Source organism: Delphinus delphis, chromosome 1 (genome assembly GCF_949987515.2).
Source record: "Delphinus delphis chromosome 1, mDelDel1.2, whole genome shotgun sequence".
In the NCBI taxonomy this organism is placed as follows: Eukaryota; Metazoa; Chordata; class Mammalia; order Artiodactyla; family Delphinidae; genus Delphinus; species Delphinus delphis.
Window position 1 is genome coordinate 16534357 of NC_082683.1, and position 17080 is coordinate 16551436.

Consider the following 17080-nt stretch of genomic DNA (forward strand, 5'->3'; position numbering starts at 1 on the left):
GGACTCTGCAGATGGGGAAAGTGAGGCCAGAGAGGCCAGGACTCGCCCAAGGTCACACAACAGAATGCAGCCCCACTGCCTGGCTGCCTCTCGGTGTCAGCTGACCGGGAGGCTCAGGGCTCAACCCAGGACCATCACCTGATGGCTAGCAGGACCCCAGGCAGGGAGGGCAGCCCTCTTGTCTCCCACCCCACCCAGCCCCTCTGCGGGGTCCCCTTGGAGGTTGGGTGTCCAGAGAGGGGAGTACCTTGGACACAATCCCGTCAGATCAAAGAGCACATATTCTGCAGTGTTACAGTGTGAGCCCCAAATGCTCTGCACCCAAAAGGTGGGTCCCGTGGGTCCCTCTGACCACAGGGAGGCAGGGCCTGGTGAAGGTTATGCCACTACTTGGCCAGCCAGGGAAGGGGTTCTGGCCAGTCTGTCTACCCAGTCTTCCTTCCAATTTACCAAACCTCTGCCGAAGGCAAGGATCCTCCCAGCCCACCTCTGCACTCCTCTGGGGTGGGCACTTGGGGTCAGGAGGAACAGTGACCCCAAGATGGACCAGACACCACTCTGACTCCCCCCGCCTCCACAGGTCTCCAGGTCCAGGCAGCCAGCAGCCCTGGGAGGAGGGGGTTCCTGAGAGCCAGGCAGCCTGAGATAGGGGCAGCGAGGTACCCAGGGGTGGAGGTGGGCGGGGGCCTCCTAATGGCTTCTAGGTTCCCTTCCTCCAAAGCCTCACTGCTGGGGCCCAGCAGCTTCAGAGCCCAAGTCAGGGCCCCTGCAGGGCCTCCCCTTGACCTGCCTTTTCCCACCCCCACGACCTATACGTGCACCCAGGAGTGCACACACACAGGCCCACCTGCCGGTCCACACACAGTCATACACATAAACACTGTCACACACTTAGACACAAACACAGAAATGCCCGCGGCCACTCGCGTCCCCACGCGTGCACAGGGGCACCCAATCGGAACACACACACACACACACACACACACGCACACGCAGACTTCCCAATCCTACGAGTTACGTACTGACATCAAACCGCTCACCTCACACCTAAGCACAAATTCACAACTACAGAAACCAAGGCAGACACCCGCGGGCGCGCGCGTCCCCCGCCCTTCCCCGCGCACCCCCGCGCGCGCACGAGCGCCCCCGCCCGGCGCACCTACCCTCCGTAGGCCCCGAAGGTGAAGCTGCGCTTCCGGCCGCTCATGGTGCTGCCACCGCCCGCGCCACCCGTCCGGCCCGCGCCGAGCCGGAGCCGCCTCCCCGCGCCCGGGTCACCTTGGCAACCCGGGCCGCCCCGCCCCCGGCCACAAGCCCCGGGATTGTCCGCGCCCCCGCGGGCTGCGGTCCAGCTGTCGGCAGCCGCGCGCAGAAAGGGCCGCTTGTTCGCGCCGCCCTCGGGCCGGGGGCAGGGGATTTGCTGGACTTTCCGAGCTGGGACCTCGGGGCGGGGAGGCGGGAGGGCCGGGCGGTAGCGGGGGTCGGGGAGAGGTTAGGACAGGCCAACCCTCCACCCCCAGACCAGGGCGTACCGGGCTGCAGACCCTCTTCTGGAGGCGACACCCTCTTCCATCCCCCCTAGAGCCTTCCGGTTCTGTCGGCGGATTTGTCCCCCTGTCATCACGAAGGGGAAGCTCATAGTGAGCCGGGTCCAGAATTTGGAATCCAGGGTCAAAATGGTCTGCATTGTACCTCGAATTTCTCATCTGTAAAATAGGACGAATCCCGCGGGGCCCTTGTGGTGAGTTAATGTGTGTGGAGCGCTCTGCCCAGGCCTGACACAGTAAATGCTAAATAAGTGTCAGCTAGGAGAGTCCCGCACTGTGGGTCGAAGCTCTGCTCTTGAAAGAGTGAAGGAAGGAATTGCCCACTCTCATCCCCCACTCCCAGGAGCCCTTCTTTGCCCAGGTGAAGAGGAAGAGGGGGAATGGAGATGCCCCAACCTCTTCTTGAAAATCATCCATCCTGGGTTCCTCAGCAACCTTCCCTTCGGAGGGAAACTGGGCTCGAAGTTCTAGAGCCGTTCACACATTCACTCAACAAACACTCTGAGGCCCTCCTCTGCACCCAACTCACCCAGAACTCACAGTCCCTCCTGACCCAAGTAAAGGTGTGTCAGGAGACAGGGGACACTGCCCCTGTCCCCAGGACTCACCCACCCCTCCCAGAACACCCACTCTGCCCCCACCCCCTGCACCCAGGGAGGCCTTCATAGAAACCTGAGGTTTTCTATGGGGTTTTCTGTTTAGAGGGACTGCAGGGAACAGATGCAGTGGGGAGACGAGGGAGAAGGGACACCCAAGGGCACAACGATAGGGTGGCAGGGATTCTTCAGAAGCCTCTCAGGAGCTGTTCCTCCTGGGCCCTGAGCCAGGGCTCAGTGAGCTCCATCTTCCCCTGGGAAATGGCTGGTCTGGGTACCGGCCTCCACAGTTTGCCTCACCCAGGTGGGGGATGGGGGGCACAGCAGGCTCCTAATTTCAGATGTGAAGAAACTGAGACCTTGGCTCACAGCAAATATTCCTGTCTTGGTGGATTTCCACCCCCCGCCAGCCCCTCTCTCTGCCCCACCCTGGACCCCTTCTCCTCTCCACACATGCTGGTGGGTGGAGGAGCCCTCAAGAGCCCCTTGCGGAGTTCAGAGCCTGGGCAGGGCCAGCATGATTTTCGCAGCCCTAGAACCACTCCCTTGGTTTGGTTCTCAGAGGAGGGTCTGGCTCTCTCTTGGCAGGGTGCTCTGGAGCCAGGGCTGGGCTCCTTCTGCTCCGGGCAGGGTGGCAGATTCCGGGGCAGTGTGGGAAGCCCACTCCTCACAGGGCAGTCTGGTAGGGCTCCCGAGGGGCAAACCCTAGGAGCACTGAGATTGGCCCAAAGAGGGAGAAAGTCTTTCCTTCCTAAGTGGTAGCAGCAGCAGGGGCACCCAGAGAGCTGGGGTGGAGGCAAGGACCGAGAACTGGGCCTGGGTCATGAGGGGTGTGCAGTGTCAGGGCTGCGACCCAGGACTCCAGCCCCATCCAGGGTGGTGCACCCACCTGGACATTTCCCTCAGCCTCGCCGCTCTCTTTTCAGTGGGAATGATTCCTGAGTGGGCTCTGCATGTCCACTTGGCAGGGTGGCCAAGAGGCCTCGGATGTGCCAAGTTTCCCAGCCGGCCCTGGCCCCCGGGAGGCCCTGCTGGTGCTGGGACAGTGGGCCCTTGAGAGGGGCCATGGGGGCTGCAGGGTTCCCACCGAAGACAAAGAGCCCAGTGTGGGCTCCGGACTCTTGGGCTCTGACCAGCTGCAGCTGCCTCACTGGCAAGAGCTGGGGGTGGGGTGGGGGTGGGTGTGGGTGTCACAGTCCCTCAGCCAGCGACGCTCAGGACACTCCCAGGCCAGCTCCCGGTCCCGCCAGCAAGAGCAGAATTTAAATGCACCTTCTGAACCTGCAAAACCACTTCTGAGAATTTACCCTCTACGTCACCACAGGTGAGTCTCAAGATAAATGGCCAAGGACAAGAGACAGGAAGGCAAGTGCTTATATCCTCATTCTTGTGAACCCTCTCAGGGTTCAAATCCCAGCTCTCCCACTTGTCGGCTGTGTGACCTTAGGCAAGTCACTTAACCTTTCTGTGCCTCAATTTCTTCATCTGCAAAATAGGGTTGATGATGAATATAAAAGTACCTACTTCAAAGGGTTTTGCCAAGGATTAACTAATTTAATACTTACAAAGCATTGAGAATAGTATTTGAATCGCATGAGTTTGTTAAATAAAACACTCGCTGCAGTATCATTTGTATTAGGCCGAACTACATGAACTCACCATTTTTTTTTTTGAGTTAGCAAAGATTTATTAGTAAGAGTTCCAAAACAAACTAACAGCCATCCAGATAAATAGATCAAAGTTCAAGTGCACCATGCGGTATAGGCAGCTGTTGGAAAGAAGGGGGCAGCTCTATGTGTGGCCACATGAAACAACCTCCAAGACAGACACACAGACACACACAGAGGTGGGGCAGTAAGGGCGGAGGTGCCAGGCCAGGCTCTGACATTTCCTCGCTGTATCGTATTTAACAGTCCCCAGACGTCCAGCCTCCACTGGCCGCTGTGACAGGGAGCTCAACACTGTCCAGGCAGCACAGAACCGGTGCTTTGCCGACTGGCACTGGGAAGCCACTACCGTCTTTGGGGTGGGACAGAGCTCCCTTCTTCCTTTCCCTGCAGCCTCTCCCCTAGAAACCAGAGCCAGGCTGCCCTCCAGGGTCCAGGCCCTCCCTCTAGGAGGAAGCCTCCCTTCTAGCCCTCCTAGATTTGCACCAGAGTTGCTCAAACAGGTGCCAGACTGTGCGAAGGAGGAGGGAAGGATGCAGGGGTGGAGGGTTGCAGAGCTCCCTTTCCAAGTTCACCCTGGGTTGAACTCTGGGAGTTCCACCCACCTGCCTCCAGCTCCCACTTCCCAACCCTCAGCATGGAAATGTAAGGGCACAGGGAGGGGCAGGCTCCTGGGAAGATCTCAGGTCTGGGCTCCAGATGGGACTGGTGGGGTCAATTCTTGCTAGGGTCCCCAGCAACCTCCCCTGTTCTCCCTCCCCCCTGTCATTCCCAACCACGATATCTGCTGGGGGCATCCTGGGCAGGAGGCAGGGCAATCCCAGGCTTCCTGCCTGGCCAGGCAGCCTCCTGTGTTAACCAGTTTTCCTCTATGGGCCTCAGCTTGCTCATCTGTTAAAACACCCACTTTTACTTTGCTGGGTTAGAGACTGAATCATGGAAAAATGAGAATTTCATAGGTTCGAAGCATCATTGCCCTTAGCTCATGACCTTTCTAGCCAAGCCACACCCACCCAATCCCAAGATGCTGCAAACCCTGAGCTCCTGGAAAAGGAGTCTCCTGGAGGGTCCCTAGGCCCTGGGAAAGGAGGGAGGAGTGGGTGTGGCTTGGCTCACACCGTCTCCCCAAGTGGCTGCCCAGTGAAGTTAATGAACCAGCCATCCTGACTCTGAGACTGCCATCCCATTCAATGAGTTCCTGAGACCTCTGCCTATTCAGAAACCTACTGTGTGTCTGACACTCTTCAGGAACTAGGGGTAGAGGGTGAACAAGACAGTCTGTAGTGGACCTGTGTGCGCACCTGCACAGAAACTTCACCAGGTCACACGTGCACTTGTCCTTGTACTGTGCACAGATACATCTAACTAATGCCTACAGCGATCATATCAAGGTCAAATGCATGCAGACGTGCTCACATGAACACCAGCCCCACACTTACAAACCCACATGCACACACGCATGCTAAGGTCAAATCAAACTCACACCCACAGGTCCCAAATTGGTGAGCGCTCACCTACTGACTGTGGCTGGGTTTGTACACACATGTGAATACACACCAATGACAACAGATTCATACACAGAAATCACAGGCCCACACAGATCACATTATGTTCACACAAAATATACACACAGACACACGTGCACACACACATCACACACACACACAGCGCTCAGCCAACTATTGGGAAGAAATAAAGGTAGGGCTCTAGTGGTGTGCAACTGCTACATCCCCAAGGAGAAGCGAAGCCAAGACCCTCTCACACATTATAGGCTGGAATCCAGCCAGCCTCCCTCTCCTGCCCCCCTGCTAAGGGCATGGCACTCCCTGCCCATTTTCAGAAGCAGGTAAGTTGAACTGGAAGGGAGACTAGTTACGCCCAGAGCTCCACCCGGGGCAGCTGGGCGGACTGAGCCCTGTAGCGGGGAGACAGGAGATCTGGGTTGCGGCTTCCAGCTCAGCTGGTCACTCATTGTGTTTTCCTAGCACAATCTCTTCCTGCTTTGGGCCTCTACTGGTCCATCTGTAAGATGGGGGATGGGATGCCCCGACAGTTCCTTAAGGTGCCACGCTCCCACTCAGCCAGTCAGGGATGCTGTGAACCCCTCTTCACCCAGCCAAGGCCCCCACCTTGGCAATGGTTCTCAACGGGGACGGCTCTGCCCCCTGAAGGGCATTAGGGAAATACGCGAGGGTGGTTTTGGTCCTCTGCAGTTACTGGGGGGTCACCGCTGTCACTCAGTGGGTGGAGGCCAGGAAAGCTATGCCAGGGAGAATCCCACCCAAGGAGACCTGCTGTGCATCAAATATCCCCCCAGATATTCACGTGGGGGAAAGGCCTGTTTATCCCATCCTACAACTTAACTCTGGTTTACATATTTTTTAGTATGGCTTTATACAGACTGAGTCTTCAAAAGATTCTGAACTAGAAGTCAGGTACCACGATAAGATTTTTCTACCCTTAAATCTAAATTTTTTTAATATACAAACAGGGGCAAGCATTTGGTTACTTCACTAGGTCCTGTGGTGTGATCGTGCCAGACTATTTATCTGTGGAAGTGAGGGCTCTTACTTCTCTTAGGGCAGTGTGTCGTTTGGTTTTTTAAATTGTGTGTGTGGGTAGGCTTATTATCCGGGAATACCACTACATGAGAATAAAGAACGCTCTTTAAACATGTGTTCTGAAGTGGGCCTGAGGAGTCCGCCGCGGTCCCGGGTGCCCTCAGCTGGTCACTACGGGAACTGCAGGGCTAGGGCCGGGCGGGCTCCAGGACCAGGGACAGCGCCCCGGGCGTCTCTTCTGGGGAGGGCTGGGACCCGAGGGCACCCCGAGGAAGCGCCCTGCATTCCCGGCCGTGCTCCGGTTACCCCCGCCCCCCGCACTCCTCACTCCCCCACCTTGAGCGAAGGAGGCCTCCCGAACGTGCCTTTTCCCTAATCCCCGGCGCGAACTGCAGCGCCGCTCCCGGCCCACAATGACACACCTGCGCGCTACAATGGTGGCACCTGTGCCGCCGCCCACCGTGTTCCCGCCGTCCCCTCTCCCCCGGGAACCGATACCTCGGTGTGCAGACCATGGAGGTGCACCTACGTGCCCTGGGACCTCGCTGATCTCCACAACAGCCCCCTGAGGCAGATTACACAAGAGCTGTGTGTCAGCCGTGATGGATGGAGAAACTGAGGTTTGCAAATAGTGCAGATCCAGCTCTCCTGCCGCCCCCTCAAGACCTCATCCTCCATCATACACGCACCCCAGCTCAGTAAGAGCAGCTACGAGTCCCCGGGGCCCTGTACCAAGCGCTCTCGTTGGTTCAGTCCTCCTGACCACCCTGTAAACTACGTGCTATTATCATCCCTGTTCACAGACCAGGAAACAGAGGCCTTTTGAGAGACTAAGTGGCTTGCCCAAGGGCCAGGGAAGACCCCCTCAGGTAACTCAGCTCTGAGTCACTCTCAGGGACACTCCTGCAAGAAGAAAGCCCTTCAAACAGCACACGCTGCCCTGCCCTGACACCCCTGGAAGCCTGAGAGCCTCTGCCTCAAGACTTGGGTGCTATCTCCCCGTCCTCATAAGCTTTAGTCTCGCAAAGCACTTCCCCAAGGCACACAGTAGGTGCTCAACGAATATTTGCTGCTCGGCTGAAGCCTGCCTTCCAGGAACCAGGCTTCTAAATGCACAAACACACAGCCTGGGCACAGAGCCTGGACACAGAGCAGGGCAGTGTGAGTCAGGGGTAAGGGCACAGGCCTCAGAGCTGGAGAGAGCTGGGTTCCAGCCCAGTCCTGAGCTGTGGGGCTCTAAGCCTCAGTCCCCACATCTGGAAAATGGAGGTATACCAGCTCTTGGCTCACAAGGTGATGGTGAGCGTCAAACAAGGTGATGCACACAGAGAGAGGACTGAGCACGGTGCCTTGTGCCCACGAAGAGCTTGCAAGGTCGTGGCTGCTGTTGCTATTGTCCGTACCGTCTTCCTGGTGGTGTCCCAAATCCAGAAGCCCCTGCTGAGTCATGCCCACATTTCTCACGAGGGCCAATCAGGCGACAGCAGACACCGTGGGCAGGAGGAAGGGCAGAGAAAGAGGTTGCAAACACACAGTCTGTGGCCAGACTGGGGACAGAAGTGGGGAGGGCAGCCATCCTTGGCGGGGTCAGAGAGTCTAGGAGTGTTTGGAGACGCCCTACCTCACTGTCTAATCTCTGACCCTCAACCCCTGGCCTCTGACTCCAGATCAGCTCCCTGGTCTCCTCAGCACAGAAGGCGCTCCAGAAATGTCAGTGAATGAACGTATGATGTCCTAGGTTGGCTATGAGCAAAAAGAAGGATAGAATAAATTTTATTCCTATCATAATACATACAGGGGTTGACATCAGCATGGGTTCGGAGTAAGGTGGACCTGTGTTTGAATTCTCACCTCTGTCTGTCACTTCCTGGTTTATGACTTTGGGCCATTTTCATAACCTCTCAAAGCCTCAGTTTCTTCATCTGTATAAGGGGATGGTAATGAGAACAACAGTACTTACCTTAGAGGGTTGTTCTTAGGATCCAGTGTCAAGTGCTCAGCCCCGGCACACAGGAGGTGCCCAATAGGTGGGGGCTGTCCTTAGTACTGTTACCGGACTTGTGCCAGCAGTCATACACTGCGTCAGGAGACCCAGGTCCTAGGCCCAGCTCTGCCACTGGCTCCGTGAGACTGCGGGCAGGTCCCTACCCCTCTGGCACCCGGTTTCCTTCTCTGTAAAATGAGGGCTCTCCAAGGTGCCTTCTCAGTCTGATTTGGGGGGCAGCCTGGGTCCCATGGGCATGGCAGGTGGAGAGGCCCCTAGGAAACAGCTCTGCCCCAGTCTACACTCGGCAGGGAGGGGGTGGTGTATTCCCACGACAGGGGAGGAAGGCAGGCATCACTGGGAGTCCCGGAGCTTCACCTGACACCTGCCTCGTGCCCACACAGACGTCTCAGAAGCAGCGCCCCCTAGAGACGCCCCCAACACCGTCCCTAAGGCAGGGTGCAGTCCTGGAGCCACGCCACGTGGGCTCTAAGTCTCAGGGGACACGGGATGGTGCAGTGGGCTCAGGCGAAGCAAGATCCGGGTTTGGAGTCCAGCTTGTGCCCCGAGGCCCATCCCTTCACCTCTCTGAACCTCAGTTTCCTCAGCCTCAAAGTGAGGAGAACAACAACGGCAAAGCGAGTCCTGCCGGCCCTGAGGGTTCTGGCGCACGTCGGAGGCAACCCAGATGTGAAAGCCCTTTGTGAATCGCTGCCATGGGCTGTAATCATCATAATTATTATCTATAAAATGAGAGGGTTGGACCAGCTGATCTCCATGGGCTCCTCTCCAGATCTGATGCTGAGGATTTCATGAGCTGGGAGTTCATGCAGCCAGAGGGGGCCAGGAGAATCCAGGGGGGTCTGTGGGATTGTACGTCCCTGGGAACCTCTGCAAACAAATCTCCCCATTCTCTCCTCTTCCCCCAACTCAGTCCGGGGTGCTGAGCCCCACAGACTGACTGACGGGCCATGGGGAAGGGAAAAGGGAGGGAGGGGGAGCTGGGAGGTTCAGGGCCAGGTCCTGCAGGTGTGAGGCAGCCCTAGGGTTTGAGCCCCAGCCCCACCCCTGCCCAGAACTAGGCCCCCCCTCCCCCTCCCCACTCATTCTGCATGCAGTACACCAAAGTGGTTAAAAATGGAGTCAGACAGCCCTTAATTCAAATCTCAGCTCCAGCCACACACCAGCTGGGTGACCTTGGGCAGACTGCTTACCCTCTCTGAGCCTCAGTGGGCCTAATGACAGTTGTTCTGAGGATTAAATAAGACAGATCCATGAAAAGTGCTTAGCGCAGGGCCCAGCATACTGTAAGTACTCAGTTAACGCCCCCCACCTGCACCCTATCACTCAGCCTCCATTCTGCTTCTCCCCTGCCAGGAACGCTCCTGCATTGCTAAGCCAGCCAGCCAGCTCCCACCCTGGCTAACACAGGGCAGACCCCAGTGGTGCAGCTGGGAGCAAGGGCAGGGGACAGGTCCCAGGTTTCTCTGCCCCTCAGAGGACCACGGAGGGCCACACCTCTCCAGCTAGGGCGGTCTGGGGCCCTGCCCGGTGACTGGGACAGGTGAAGGCTTTGTCCCAGGGGCTCTGTGCAGTCCTGTTTCCGGAGGCTTGAAGCCCTGGGAGAGGGACCGTAAGGGCATGCCTATACACCTGGAAAAGCTCCCACATCTCAGGCGGAGGCAGGTGGTAAATAGGGCCAGGCTGGAGCCCACCTACCCAGAGCCTCAGCCCCATGGCCTCTCTCTGGACCCTCAAGGTCGGGACATGGCACCAGGGTGGGAGGCGTGCCTGCCATCAGCCTCGTTCTGGCAATCCCTCACCGGTTAATGAGGGGTCCCACTTTTGAAACGGAGGAATTGGGGCTGCCCCAACAGTTCTGGCCCTGAGCTTGCAAGCAGAGAGAAATTCCCAAGGTCACCCTCCACCCACCCCCAAAAGTCCCAACTCAGAGGAGTGGGGTCTTGGAAAGGGCTGCCCTCTGAGCTGGGATGGGGGTGTCTTTCTCTTCCAGACTTGGGGTGGAGAACTCAGGAGCAGAGCAGAGGGCTGGACCCACATGCCTCACCTGTCCACTCCCCCAACAGCCTGGCTGTGGCAGCCATGTGGCTCCTGTGGCCCTGAAGGTCACGGCCTCTCTGGCCACTCAGGAGCCTGTTTTCACCCACTGTCCCCCGCAAATTGCAGCAGCCCCAGATTCTCAAGGGAGCCTGGGGAACATGTAGTTGCAAGAAACAGCACAATTCCCCCAGAGATACGACACACCTGAGGATCATACAGCACGGTCACCAGCTCCACCTCACTGGAGCCACATTGCAAAGGCAGAAACTGCACCCACCCATTGCACAGATGGAAAGGGAGGCTCAGAGGGGCTGGCGACTTGCCCAAGATCACACAGCTATTGGGATGAGGGCAGAGGGGGACATGGGTCTCCTGATTTCCAGCACAGATGGTCGCCCCCTCCTTTCCTGACTGCTTGGTGCCTTGGCCCTCTTTCCTGTCCCTGGGATGGAAGATGCTGGAGCTCTCTCCTTTGCATACAGAGGGAAAATGAGACCCAGGGAAACGGGCAATGGAGCCACACTTACACAGCAGGAGCAGGGCAGAGAACCGGGCCAGGCTAATTCCTACCCAAGGCCTGCCCACAGAAGACTCAGCCACTCTCTCCAATGGTTTTCCCATTGGCTTGCAGGGAAAATTCCTCAGCCTGGCATTCAAGGTCCTTAATAAACTGGCTCCAACTCACCCCCTACACACACCTTCCAGTGAAGCCAAACCAGTGTCCTGATTGCCACCTTTCATGCTGTAGTGGTCACGCCACCAGAAATATCTTCACTCCTCCTTCCACTCGTAGTGACTCCACTCATAGCCACCATGACCATTTATTGACCACCTACTATGTGCCAGGCACTGACTCCCCAAGGGGGAAAGCTACCCATCTCATGTGACAAGAGTAATGCCAACTGCCTTGGAAATGTGAGGTTATGGAAACAATTCCCACTGCCCCTAAAACATTGAATAAAAGGCTTATTTTTTCTTGCTGTCATAAAATATTTGAAGTTTCTTTTTTTAAGATTTTTCTCCATATTTTTCTGGTGTTTGTTTTTTCTTCTGTGCATTCATATCTCTGAGTGCAGCTCTATGTTTTTCAAAGCAGCTCCCAGCCACCATGTCTGATCTGCACAAAAAACACTCTCAGGTAGGCAGGCAAACAAGGGCTTATCATCCCTATTCTATGGAGAAGGAAATGAGGCACAGAGAGAGTGAGTGACTTATCCAAAGTCACACAGCAGAAACTGGATTCCTGACAACTCCCAGCCCATCTCCTCTGAGTCCCCAACAAATGGCCACAATGAGCTGGATACTGCCCTGAGTATTTGCCTACATTAATCTTAACCCTCAAAACAACCCCATCAGGTACATAGAGTGGGTGATCCCCACTTTACAGATAAAGAAACAGAGGCTCAGAGTGATGGAGTAATGGGTCCCAAGTTGTGCAGTTAGTCAGTGGCAAAGTCGGATTTTTAACTCAGGCTTTCTTCCAAAAGGGGACCCCAGGGAGGGTGGCCCCACGCTGGCAGAAGCATTTACTAGAGGAGTGGGTGGGTCATTTGACCTCTTTGAGCCTTACCTCCTCATCTGAGACATGGCCACAGTAGCACCACACCGGGCTGTGGCAGGGACCGAAGGATGCCACACCCAGCTCATGTCTGTTTCACCTGTGTCTATTACTGTCCCTGGGACACACTACACACTCGATAAATGCTTCCTGAGTGTGCCGACAAGGGCCCTACCATTGTGCCAGCACACAGCGGGGGCACCACAGAGTTGACTCCTTTCTTCCAGTGGGGAAGGCTGGTATCCCAGCGGAACCTCCCTGTTTTGGGGTGTCTCCCCACCAGCACCCCTCTGCTTCTTCTTCCTTCCTCTCTGAGTCACTGCCTGCAAGTACCAGTCTGCAGCCCTAAAAATAGAGCACATATGGGGGCATAAAAATACTCACAGATGTAAACTACAGCAGCAGGCCCCCCGCCCTCAGGTCCCCCTCTGTTGACCCCAGGGTGGTCGCCCCAGGAAATCCCTGGACTGGCAACCCCTGCTTGGCCTAGTGTGGACCCAGAGTTTTCCATCTACCGGAAGTCCTTAGCCAGGGGCCCCCTCTTGCCCCACGCTGCCCAGCAGAGCCAAACTTCCTTTCCTCATTGGCACAGAGCTGCCACCTCACACCTCACACTCCCTAGCCAGGCCAAGCTGCCTCCCAGAGCTGGAGATGGGCCCAGAGAGGGGAGATGACTTCCCCGGGCCACACGGCCAGCAAGAGGCAGGGCCAGGCCTGGATTCAGAACTAGCGCCCTGGCAAGCCCAGGGTGAGCATCCGAGTGAGAACGGCAAAGTCCGGAGCCCCTCGCTGCCCTCCACCTACCACGTCTGCCCTGCGGAAGACATCTGAGCCCCCAGAAGCACCTCTCAGCAGCTGCCTCCCAGCGATGCCAGGCTCTCAGAGGCAGAGCCAGGGTGCCAGGGCCCAGGCAGGCAGAGGTTCTGCCGAGGGAGGAGGTGGGTAGAGGAGAACTCCGAGGTTTCCCCTCCCTGCACACCAGCTGGCCCCCAGCCTCGCTGGGAGGGCAAAGCAGAAACCAGGACTTGGCAAGGTCTCCCGGAAAAGTGGCAAATGAAAGGGAACCCCCGGGCTGCTTGGAGCCTGGGCTTGGGGGTGTCCTGTTTTGGGAGGGGCCTGAGGAACAGCACCTCCAGGGGCAGCAAAGGGGCAGCCGAGGGAGACGCTTCTCTGGCCACCTGGCAGGTATATGTCTGGGGGGAAGGTGGGCAGGAGAGGAAGGCCCACTGATGGGTAATCACAGGTAGTTTCCCAGGATTCTCAGGGTCAGCCAACCTGGGTTCATGTGAACCAAAAAAGAGGGAAGAAGGTGAGGGTGAGGCTTTGCTGGGAGCGGCCAGAGGGGCCTCTGCCACCCCCTGCTGGGGTGGTGCTGAGTTCGTGTCCCCCGCACAGGAAGCTGATGTAATGCATGCGTGTGTGCACCCATGGCGGCCTGGGTGTGGGTGGGTGCATGGGCCTATCTGCCAGGTTCACTTCCAAGGGTGCGGGGCTTCCTTGTGCTCCTTCCTGGGTGTGCGTCATGTGCGTGCCCTGGAGGAGGTAATGGAGGCCGTTATCAGCCCCATGAGGGCTTTGGAGGCGCCTCTTCTTCCTGCCAACACCCTCCTCCTCTGTGTGCACACAGCGTCTGGGTGGCAGGTCTCTCCGCTTGCGGTATTGGTCAGAGTTAGAGGCGGGGGTCTTGGCCTGAGTGTGCGGTGCGTTCCTGTGTCTGGCTCCCGGGGTGTCTGTGAATCGGAGCGTGTTTGCCTCTGTGTCTGGCTGTGCACGGGTCTTGGTTGTTTGTGCAGCCGTGTGGCTGCTCAGCGGTGTCTGACGGCCAGGACAAAGGCCTCCACAGACAGACAGGTGGCGTGGAAGGCAGACCTGCCCCAGGAGTCCTCAAAGGGCCTCTCGGCTCCGGAACAGGACAGCCGGCAGGGGTGGGGCCTGGTGAGAGGGAGGTGGAGCGGGGCCTCAGGGTTCCCTTACCCCAGGCTTGTGCTGACCCAGCTGGGGGCCTGAGGCCAGAGCAGCAGAGACGCCCGAGCCAAAAAGGAGACCGCCTGCATTTCAAGAGGCCGAAGGAAGAATCCTTCTTGTCTCACAGGGGCGGAGGGTGGATAGAGAGGGGTCTCTGGAGACCCCTGCCAGGCAGGCACCCGGGGCAGAGAGGAGAGCAGAGGGCTTTGCCCAAGGAAGGCTGGGAGCTGGGAAGGTCCCAGGGAGGGAAGACACACCATCATGGCCGTGGGCAGAGGCAGCAAAGCAAGCACGGGGCTCTGGGAAGGGAGAAGGTCTGAGCTCTGGACCCTGAAGAGAGGTAAAGTCCTACTCAACCTGACCCAGCTTCCCACCTCCATCCCAGAGGCACCCTCCCCCCTCCCCCCCCCCCCCCGCACCCCAGGCCGCACAGGAGAGCAGGTCACCTGTGAACCACTCTACCTTGTCACTGACCCTATCTCCACCCCACCACTGTGGAGATCCGTCTGGACCAGGAGCCAGAGAACTGATTCTAGGCCAGCCAAAGGTGACTCTGTGACCTTGGAAAGTTCAGTCAGCCTCTATGAGCCTCAGTTTCCTCATCTGTGCAATGGACACTCCAGTTCGCCTCCCTGAAACACTGCTGTGGATAAGGAAGGCTCTCTGCCACTTGAGGATTAATCGTGACCCTGGAATCCTTTCCAAGGCCATTAAGGTACCCCTCTGCTTCCCCAGACCCTCCAGCTGCCAGGGGGTCTCAGAGAGACGCAGGTCCCGGATAGAGGAATGGGGGCCATCTTGGGGCCAGCTGGGCATGACTGCCACCTGCCCCACTCAGCCGCTGCCCTCTCCCTGTCCAGGGGCCCCTTTGGCTGATTCCCCTCTCGTTAGCTAGGAAACTCAGGGCCGCCCACCCCCTTGCCCTGGCCCAGCTTCTTCCTCCAGACACCCTCGGGAAAGAGGGACCACCACCCTCTAGCAGGAAGGGTGGACTAGGAACCTGGGGAGGAAAGGCTGCCTCCTTCCCTCATCTCCCCTCTGCGCGTCTCTCCTGCTCTGTCCTGACCCAGCTCCTCCCAGTCTCCCTCCTGCTGGCCTCTGACTTTGGAGAGGAAGGGGGATGAAGCACGGGGACAGATGCCAATGTGCTATGTGTGAAGGGAGGGGTGTCCTTCTTGATTCCACCCCCAGGCCTGTGGTAGGACCCCGACAAAAACTAGGGGTCACGCACAGGTCGGGGTCTAACCACCATGGAGGGAGGGAGCTCACGTCCTGAGCTGGTGTCTGTGTGTGTGCGTGCATGTGTGAACACAAGGGATCTTCCCGAAGCCCAGGCACCCCACGGCTGGCACCAAAGCGTCTGCGGGTCGCAGGGACCGCCCTGTGGATTCCCACCGAGTCCTCAGATCCTGCGGAGCCGTGGGGGGGGGGGGGCAACGAGGGGGCGTCCGACTGCGTGACGCGGGGGTGCCCTGTTCCGCGGCGGGTCGGGGACGAGGCTGGGGGGGGGGGATGCGCGCTGTCCCTGGGGAAGCAAGGACATCACTGCCCCCTCGGTTCAGGGTCGCTGGACCCCCACTTCCTTCCTCTGAGGACCGCAGTGCCTCCTCCTGGTGGGTGTCGGGGCCGGGCCCCTCCCCAGAAATCGAGAGAACGCGCCCGTTTCTTCGCGCCCCCTCCTCAGGGTGAGTCCAACACGGAACCCCCACCCACGCAGGGGGGTGGGACCCGAGCCCACCCCCCCCTCCCGAGCCTCGGCCTCGGCCCACCCCGGAGGCAGGGGTCTGAGCCGCCCCCCCATCCCCCGCCCGCAGCGCGGCCAAAGCCAGCCTGCGCCCCCAGCCCCCGGGTCCCCGCCCGTTGCCCGCACCCTCCTGCCCGGCCCGCCCGCTCTGGGTCTTGGCTGCCGGCCGAGGGGAGCCCGGGCCACCTCCGTCCCTTCCCCTCCCAGGGCCGCCGCCCGGGCGGGGCGGACTCACCCGCGGGCCTGGGCCGGGGCTTCCTGGGCTCGGCGCTCCGGAGCCCGCGGCAGCCGCTGCAGCTCTGGTCGGACGCGGCTCGGCGTTCGCCGCCGCCGCCGCAGTTCGGGGGGGGTGGGGGGCGGCGTCACGTGACCGCGGAGCCTCCTTCCCGGCGCGCTCCCCCTTCACTGCGGAGCCAGAGCTGGAGCCGCGGGCTCGGCGGAGGCCCCCACTCGGCCGCCTGCCACAGCAGGTCCCGGAGGCGGGCGCTCTGCGCCCCATTTTACAGGTCGGGTAACTGAGAACCGGAGAGGGCAAGGACCGGCTCAAGGTTACACGGCTAAACTGGCAGGGCCGGGCGAGGACCCAGCGGTCCAGCCGACTGTCCCTGCTCCAAGGGGAGAGGGGCAACTTCTACGACAAGTGGGGTCGACGGGAAAGTGGGGGACACGCCCTGGGCCCGCGAGTCTGCAGGGGCGGAGAGGAAGGAAAAGGCGGCCAGGTTTAGCTGGGTGAGGAAGCTGTACCCCCGCAGCACGTCCTCCGCGCCCGGGCGCTTCGCGTGCCTCCTGGCAGCGCGGCCGCGCGCTGGCCCCCCAGCCGGTTAGCGGCTCTCCGACATCCTCCGGGGACTAGGTAGCTCTCTTCTTACTCCCAACCTAACCGGGGAACGGGGGTGGCGAACCTCAGGCCACGCGCTCGAAAGGAGAAGTAGAGGGAAGGCTGCAGGAGAAAGGTGGGGTGAGGGCATGAGTGAAAACCCAGGCACGAAGGGGCCTCAGACATCACCTTAACCTGCCCTCTGAGGCCCAGAGAGGGGAAGAGACTTGCCCAAGGTCACAATCAAGTGAGCAGCAGCAATGCCATGGACCCTTGAGCGGCTCCTGGGCTCCTCTCCCCACTGGACTCCCCTCCAAGGAGCAACCACCCTAGATGAACAGAGAAAACAGGCAGTGTGCCTGCAAGGCCGGAGCTGTCGGGGACCACGGGTGAGGCTGTGGTTGGTAGGCCCACGTCACACAGAACGCTGATTTTAGAGGCCATCTTTACACCTCTGGTTCTCACGCCCTCGCTCTAATAACTGGAGAAACTGAGGTCGCAAAAGGGGTAGAGAAAAATCTCCATCTCATCTACCCTCCAAGGTCAGCGAGTCCAGGAGGCCCACTTCACAGGCAAGATT

The 17080-nt window shown here is 58.9% G+C and overlaps 1 protein-coding gene across 3 annotated transcripts in view; it reads right to left on the reverse strand.

The window, feature by feature from the left end:
• The window catches only part of RAP1GAP (RAP1 GTPase activating protein), a 65211-nt gene extending 49210 nt beyond the window's left edge, over nucleotides 1-16001 (reverse strand). The window contains exon 1 of one of the 3 annotated variants that reach the window (XR_009516895.1): nucleotides 15919-16001. The gene's annotated coding sequence lies outside the window, so the exon portion shown is untranslated. Of the gene's footprint in view, nucleotides 1-1163; nucleotides 1184-15918 lie in introns of those variants that run through there. The other 2 variants (XR_009516892.1, XM_059996268.1) reach the window with 2 other exon arrangements.
• Nucleotides 16002-17080: the final 1079 nt, after the last annotated feature.